Here is an 8,924-nt window from a genome sequence, read left to right as displayed (position 1 = left end):
AGTCGAAAAGCCTCTCTTCAACTCATCTGTATCTCTCCATGGTTTGAACAAGAGTAATAATGTAAAGAAATATTTTTCAGATTCAGTATTAATATCGTTTCTCCAATGATTGATTAAGTAACCTTGCTCACGTCTTTTCAAGAATGTAGAATCATTCAGAGTGTAGTATTCTACAACCTTGGCTTTCGGGTCTGTTTTAACTAGATCAAACCACTTACAAAATTCATAAAGACTTTAAGACTCGAGCTCTGTCGGACGATTAGGATAATGATCGTCAATGAATGATGGACAAAATATATCTGTGGATTCTTTGTCTAGTTTAGTAATTTCTTGGTATTTCTTCACTTTTCAAATTCGTACCATTCTTACATCCAACCACTTAATGGTTGTGTTAGAGTCTGTTTCGTACAAAGAAATCGATAGTAGCGCATCGGAGGCTTCAAGAGCTCCGAGTTCTCGATTGTGGAGAGCACGCATTCCCATATTCCACAATTTTTGTCTTACAGTTTTCGTTGATGTTGCTTCCTTGATAACTGTTGAAGACTTTGAGACTTCATATTTCGTTGAATATTTTGTGCAGTACTGGGTCAGGAGTGATGAGGATTCTCCAATGAATTGAATATCCATGTTTCCTTCCCATGCAGTGAGAATTGCAGGGTTGTAATCATTAATGTTGATTTCTTTTTCCGTTCGTGGAAGATCGTACAATCTCGAATTAGTTTTGAACTTCTTCCTCCCAGCGATTGAAATGGCAGGATCCCGGAGGATGAATGTATCAGTTACAGGGCGAGGAAAACCAAATCGACATTTCTTTGTAATTTTGCCAGACTTCTCCCTCCGCGAGCGTAAACAATAACTGTTATGTTTATGCAGTTGATGTGTGATAACTCGATGTAAAGTCGGTGAAATTTTTTTATCAGGCGTTCTGCAAGTCACATATTGCATTACGAATTTTGCCACTTCTTCATTTGCATTAATGCCAACAATTGGGGAATCTTTGACCCATATTATCATATGGAAATGTTGAATGCCCCGGCCTTGATATTCCCTCCGCCAAAAATAATGCTCGATTTCACCGATCGGATGACTATCGGATAGTAGAAAATCGAGTAAGGCGTGGAATTTCACATCAAGGAATCGAGACACTGAAACGGGATCCGCTGCAATGACTTCACCATCAGATAATTTGTCCAAATATGGCGTGTTGATTCTTCGAATATGTAAAACTAAATCTTTCCAATTCCATTCTGCAGGGCTCACTGTAAGGAACCATGTAGGAGGCCCATAATGTCTAGCCATGCACTTCAAATTATTTCGGGGCTTTCGCCATTATTGTTCCGAATTACGAAGCCGTTCGAAAATTGTATTCATGTTTCCTTCTACATCACCAGTTTGTATTCCCTCCAGCTACTTTCCCGCTGTATATTTTTGCCGTGGGTTTGTCACGTGTAATGTGTGATAAATACCACTATTGATTTGCCTTATATTAGTGTTATTCAAGAGATAGAAGAGATACTGTTGATTTAAACGAAAACGTGGCGTCCTCGAACAAAGTCGCATTTTTATATACTCTTGATCTGGAAGAGGGTTGTTACGTTCTTCCCATTGCCCATTCTGTCCGTATGGATATAAGTCAGGGAAACACATTAAATCTAATTGTTGCATATTATAATTCAGTGGAACATCTCGTACTTTCTTCATTTGATATAAATTACATACAGTATCATTAAATCTTTTGTCATACATCGGATGAATTGTGTATTGCTCAAAGCGTGACGTTCGCTCCAAAATTTGAGTTAACATGGGAGATGCATGAGCTATATTTTCATCGATACATGATGATGGTTCTATACAACCGTTATTCTTTTCTCGTTCTCCATCGTTCATAGATTGAGATGTTCTCCCATTGATCCCATTGAGGACTGCTTCATCTATTGCCAATAAATCCTCGTTCTGTTCTCTTTTACGATTTGCTGGCAAGGGAAGACTTTCACTGCCAGCATCACTCTCTGCTTGGCTTCTGTTCTCGGATTGAACTTCACAATCATCTTCAGTATCACTTTCTTCTGATTTAATCCGATGTTCAACATCATTAGTTATCCACTGCATCAAATTTTGATTCGGGCAGTTTAATATTGGCATAGAGTGAATTATTACGTTGCAACCACTCAAGCGCTGTGAATACTTTCTCTAAATTACCTAGGTTTTGCCAAACAACCTTTGCTTTGTTGGGGATTCCTCGAATTAATATATACAATTCTTGATTTTTATTAATAGGGTCAGTTGTTGAAGCTATTTTCTTCAACGTTTCTGACATTGGCAGTGGTAATTGAAATGTTTGACCCACCAATTTTTGTACTCGCATAGAATTTGGTATGTTCTTTTTTCGAACAGTTCCCGCTCTTTGCACAACTTGGAAAACTTTTGCTCTCTGGATAAGTATTTTCTCATCATCAGTCAGTCAATTCTTCTATGTATTGCTCAGGACAAACTTTAATCGGAATAGTTTCCTGCTTCAGGTTTTGAACCTTAGAGGTATTTTTCTTGTTTACAATGGATGAAGTTGAAGATTTTTTAGTCGGTTTCTTAGATATATTCCTATGCATTTCTGCAGATGAATTTTTTTTTGTCTTCAAATCAGCGTGTTCTCTGCGTTCATCTTTGCTCGGACACACTCTTGGAGCATTATCGTTCTTTTCAACTGTGTCATATCCTGTAGTTTCTTTAACTCCATGTCCATCCAAACAATGCAGCAACGACTGGGAATCTATCTATTTCAATGGGGCAACTAACTGACTCTGTGTTAAGTGTTCATTAAAATTTCTCATAATTTTTTCATCACAATTAGTAATTGTTGAAGCTTTCTTGTCACTTGTGCAACGTTGTTGATATGCTTTACGTTCTTTGTGCTGAATCTCACTTAGCGATAATAGTTTTGGTGGATTAAAGTTGGAGGTATGGGAGAATTGGGTAATCTTCATTGACTGAAACATATTGATTAGGTGTTCACGCATCTGTGAGGAATCATATTTGATGAGCTCTGGCTTTTCCCTGAATAATAAAGATACCGTAAAAGCTATGGCAAACACTCCGCAATCAACCTGATTTAATTGGTACTGTACAGCCATGAACTTTACGGAATCATTGGAGTTATCGAAGAATGGATAAAGACCGCGTAAAAACTTTTTGTGGTCCTCATGTAATGAGCGCTTATTTAATAAATCGTAAATGAAAATATTCCTACCATCATAGAAAGAGCGTATCCAATGTCCATGCTCTCCTTTCTCTTCATCATCATTACTGTATAGAATCTGAATATTTTTCATTGCAGGAAGTATGGGTTGAATTCGCTCTGGCCTCTGTAAGAATAATGTATCTTGATGACAATAATCAGAGTGATTCGCCGATAACTGTCCGAAAAATTCTATATGTTGACTTTTGAGTTGTTCACATTTACGAATTATCTCTATCCACTCGAAACCTAGCCGCGAAATCTGTATAATTGCAGCTCGGCGACGTTTTTTAGTAGAGGGTTCAATGTTTTCCGAATTCTTAGATGGTGTGGCTTTAAAAACTCGTTTAGATTTAGGTCGAGATTCATTAATAATAACATTCGCATTATCGTTATCATCAACCTCCATTGCGTGTGATTGCGTCCCATCTCGGTGCGGTTGACCTTGGACTGTCTGGCTTTGGTTATTATACTCCGGAAAATTCTCATGATTCCTTACGATGGGTTGCTGACGATTCGATTGTAGATTTTCTTTGTTTTCTATTGAATGTGGTCTGAATTTCATTTCTCGATGAATGAAGATTGGCGGATTTTTTATTGGAGTCTGACTTTGCACCAAACAATTTCTGAGAATGGGGAACTGAGAGATCTCACCACTATCGAAGATGTGCAATAAATGTTCTCGCATACTCGACGTATCGTATGTGATTGCTCCAGGATCTTGCCCGAGCGCAATCGGAACAGCAAAAGCTATCGCGAAAACCCCACAATCATAGGGATTTTGCTGTTGTTGAACCTGCCAGAACTTTACGCCTACTGTATCAATTGGATGGAATGGGTATAGAACTTTCAAGTATTTCATACGATTTGGATGGAGTTTACGTCTATTATCAGAATCATAAATACGAATGGATTTTCCATCGAAATAAGTACAAATCCAATGTCCACCCTCCATTTTCCCCGCGTCTGGATCCGAGAAATTCCCGGTCATACTATGTAGCAAGTGTATATGGTTTTTACATGGATTTATCGATTCCATGAAACCAGGCAACTGGAATTTCCAAGATTCTCGGAATTCAAAATGGAATTGTTGCTGTAATAAAAACGCAAAGTAATCGATCTCATCATCAGATAACCAACCTTCTCGCCCCCTCGTTAATATTATATTTCTATTAAATGAAGGCATGATCAAGAAAGAAGAGTAATTGAGTCTCAAAATTTATTCACTTTATTCAATTTATTCAGTCGCTCCTGGTGAATACAATGGTAAACACTTAACAATAATATTGCCACTCAATTAATGTCTAATGAATGCAAGTAACAGCTTCAATGAGCCGAAGGAGACAGCTTGGAGGAGCTGAGGAGGCAGCTTAAGGAAGCTGAATAGAACAACGGAACAGCTTGGAGAAGCTGAGGAGGCAGCTTGCGAAAAGCTGAAAATCAGTGGAACAGCTGAAGATGTGAACACAGCTGAAGAATAGCTGAAGAAAATACTGTACAGCTGATTAAAAGCTAACACAAATTACAGTTAGAACAAAAACAATGCAATAATCAATTAAATGAGAATAGGAAAGTTTGAAAGATGGAGAAGAGTTGATAAGAAAATGAAGAAACTGACCAAAGACGAGCAATACGGAATAAAATGAAGAAGGGTAAACTCGAAGAAAAATGAGAGGAAGAATTTGAAGGGAAGAGATTACTGATGAAAGAAAAAATGATAGTAAATAATGGAATAAAAGGGTTAGAAACCCAAATACCTCGATTGGAGACAGAGAACGCAACCGGATAACCTACAATCAAGACGCAAACAGAGAAGGCCACCAGATAACCTACAATCAAGACGCAATAGATCAATACGCGAATAACCACTAACTACCACTTAGATGAACGTACTTAATTAATCAAATTGGCTATTTTATTATGATTTATCCACGAATGTATCACAGCCAACGAGAGTATCAGACGGCAGCCATTGTTTGACACATTGGCGTGAATCGTTCACCCGGAGTTGAGTCGATTTTGAAATCAATTTATAGCGCCATCTGGTGGCAGAACAAGTCTACTGATTTTGTGTGGACGCGGGAATTTTCAAATACTTCAAAAATACATGCCGGTATTCGAAACCAGAGACGCGAAATAATGATTTAAGAATCGAGATATCGAGATATACAATTGACAGGATCCCATTTTTTTTATTTTTCAAATACTTCACTTTCCATTTTTAACGTGAACATTTCCTTAAACATTATTATAACAGTCATCGCATTCTATGCTTTAAATACTTTGCATTTTAACGTTAAGTTTATATTACATCTTTAAGAATATTAGTTTATAAGAAAATAATCTAGTCATATGTGAGTTACAGCCTCCATGAACTAGTCACGTTGATTCATTTATACTTTTTTTTTTAATTTAAATCTTAAGTTTCAATTGTTTTAGACGCTACATACATTTTACATTATAACTGTTGAATTTTTCTAAAATTTCAATGACAAATTTCATTATCTTTTACGCTACATACATTGTACATTACAAGTTTCAAATTTAAGTTTACATCACATCCTTAAGATATTGATTCATAAGAAAATAATCTAGTCATGTGTGAGTCACAGCCTCCATGTACTAGTCACGTTGATTCACTTATACTTTTGGTTTTACATTACATTGGAAGTACGATTTTACATTACATTGGAAGTACGATTGGAAATGGGAATGGAAGACTAATTCGGAGTATGATTGGAAATAGAAGAATATGGATCTGTAACAGAGTAAGAAACGAGATTATTTTAATTTATTATCATGATTATTATCATGGGATTGATGAGTAGGGAGTGGATAAACTCAACTGCAAACTCACCTCTACTTAGGGATCAAAACAAAAGAGAAGAGCATCAATCTCTGTAGAAAAAGTTAAAAGAGGCTCCACCGCCACCACGAGGCTTCTTGTGCTGATTGTACTGCCCTTTCCAGTATTTGAACAGAAGAATATTGTCAATAGAATATCCTCAAAGTGAAATTGATGATATATACTATATCTCATCTAAATTTCGAGAAGATATTTTAATATTTCAAAAATATACCTGGCATTAGGCTGCCCCAAGAACATGCCAGCTCTGCGCCTGGCTCCTCCAGCGCCTCTGCCGCTAGCTCCTCCAGCGCCTCTGCCCCTAGCTCCACCAGCGGCTTGGTCCCTAGCTCCATCAGCATCCCTGCCCCTAGCTCGAGCATTACCTCTTCCCCTCGCTGGTGGATCTGGCGCATACGGATCTTCAGCCTGGGCAGCGGCATTGCGTCGGTCCAGACGCAGCTGTCTGCGAAGCGCAGCGATGTCTCGCATTAGCTCCTCGACACGTCCTACCAGCACATGAGGGTTTGGATCATGGTGTGCATCATCCCTGGACTCTGGTGGTGGCGAGGGCTGACGAGGTGGTGATGCTGGTAGTGGTGGACTTCGGCGTTGCCCCAAATTTGCCTAAAAATAAAAAATAAATATGAAATCATTTCTTGAAGGGACATGGAATCCCTGCGTTCCACATGGAATTGAAAAATTCTGTTTTTCAATCGTCATTGAAAAATTATGAAAAAATATCCCACCGAATAATCTACCATCTCTTCAATCAAATCAGTAGTGAAGTTGAGTTTTCGAGGAATCTCTCTGAAACTAAGAGAGATAGCAAAATTTTGATAAAGAACTTATTTGGTGAGGAACTAGTTTAGGGTGGATGTGGGATGAAAATGTGGAGGGAGATGTTGGGAAAATTATTTAGGCGTTTTAGAAAATTATCACTATATTTGGCGTGGGATCGAACCACTTATCACAATTTCGGTACACTCTTTGGTTTCAATTATTGTTGAATGTCTAATTTTCACTGATATTGTCTTTTTGCACCTTATCTCGTTGAGTCACTGAAATCTCTGAACTGAATCAATAAGTTGATGTACTGAACAAAATTATTAAACTTATAATACTGTTTGACTGAATACGCTAGCTCATTATCGTAACGATACTTCTCTACTACTACTGACTGACTCTTCCGGGTGCCGCGCTGACCTGTGTCCGTTGACCCGAAAGTTCACGGAGATTTTCGGAGATGGCCGAGTTAGTCGACCGTAACCATTTTGGAGATTTAGGCTGTATTTCGAACACCCCGGGGGCAACTCATCATCAGGGATGATGAATTAATGGTGATTTTAGTCCTGTTGATCTTCTGCATCATCGTCTGGAGGTTGCTCTGGAGGTGGTGGATCTGATGGCAGTAGGCAAAGCTTGGTGATTGGTCTGTCAAGCTCTGTGTAGATTGTTCTGATGTTTTCTATGATTGGTGATCCATCTGCCTGCCTTGGTACCTCTGCCTTTGCGGTTCTTATAGTTGCGACTCTCGTTAGCCCATCTGCTCCTGGGCGTGTCGCAATGACTCGTCCGATTGGCCATTGTGCTGGTGGATAGTTTTCGTCGATCATCAGCACCATGTCGCCAACCTTGATGTTCTCTTCTCGATGCGTCCACTTGTAGATTGCCTGATATCGTTGAAGACACTCTTTGGCCCACCTGGACCAGAATTGTTGAGTTAGCTGCGTTACCAGGTTCCATCTCTGCAGTTTGCTGGGGTTCTTGTCGATGATTGATGGCTCTGGAATCAGTTGAAGAGGCTCACCTATCAGGAAGTGTCCTGGGGTGAGTACTTGGAGATCGTCTGGCTCATCTGACATGGGACAGATTGGCCTGGAATTTAGGCAGGCCTTTATCTGGATCACGAAACTGTTGAGTTCCTCAAATGTGAGTGTTGTTGTCCCCAAGACTCTTCTAAGGTGATATGTTGTTGATTTCACCGCTGCTTCCCACTTGCCTCCAAAATGGGGTGCTCGTGGTGGTGAAAAGCTCCATTGAGTCCCATTGGTGGCGAGAGCAGCCTGAACCTGCTGATTTTCTCTGGATGTTCGGTGGTAGATTTTCTCTAGGACCTCTGCTGCGCCCACGAAGTTAGTGGCATTGTCACTGTACATGACAGCTGGAATACCCCGCCTTCCGGTGAATCTCTTGTAGGCTCCGATGAAGGCGTCCGTTGTCTGCCTGGTGACTAGCTCTAGGTGAACTGCTGATGTGGTGAAGCACACAAAAACTGCAATGTGCACTGACCCTGGTTGTGCATTCGTTGGTCTCCATTTGAGGATGGCGAATGGTCCTGCATAGTCCACACCTGTGTGGAGAAATGCTCTTGCTGGTGAGATTCTCGTTGCTGGTAGTTGACCCATCTGTTGCTGGGCCTGTCTTCCTCGGTGTCTGGTGCAGATGGCACAGCGTTGAATATATGCTCTAACTGTGCCTCTGCCGCCGATTATCCAGTACCTTTGTCGGGTATAGGCCAAGGTGAGTTGAGTTCCTCCGTGGAGTGTTTTCCGGTGAGCTTCTTCGATGACTAGTGTGGTGAGGCGTGATTGGCGAGGCAAGATTATTGGGTGAATTTCGTCTGGATTTAACTGCGAGTTCTTGAGGCGTCCCCCAAGTCTCATGATCCTTTCGTTGTCTAGTGTGGGTGTCAGCTTGGCTAGTTGATGATTTCTCGGTAGTTGGTGATTTCTCTGGAGTACTCGAATGGCTGGCCCAAAGTATTGATGTTGTGTTATTTTTACCCAAAATAACCTCGCGTCGTTGAGTTCTCTTGTTGTCAAGACAGGTCCCGGGGGCGTTGGC

This window comes from Diachasma alloeum, unplaced genomic scaffold (assembly GCF_001412515.2).
Source record: "Diachasma alloeum isolate Michigan unplaced genomic scaffold, Dall2.0 Dall_scaffold_00772, whole genome shotgun sequence".
Taxonomy (NCBI): Eukaryota; Metazoa; Arthropoda; class Insecta; order Hymenoptera; family Braconidae; genus Diachasma; species Diachasma alloeum.
This window is presented reverse-complemented; position numbering follows the sequence as displayed.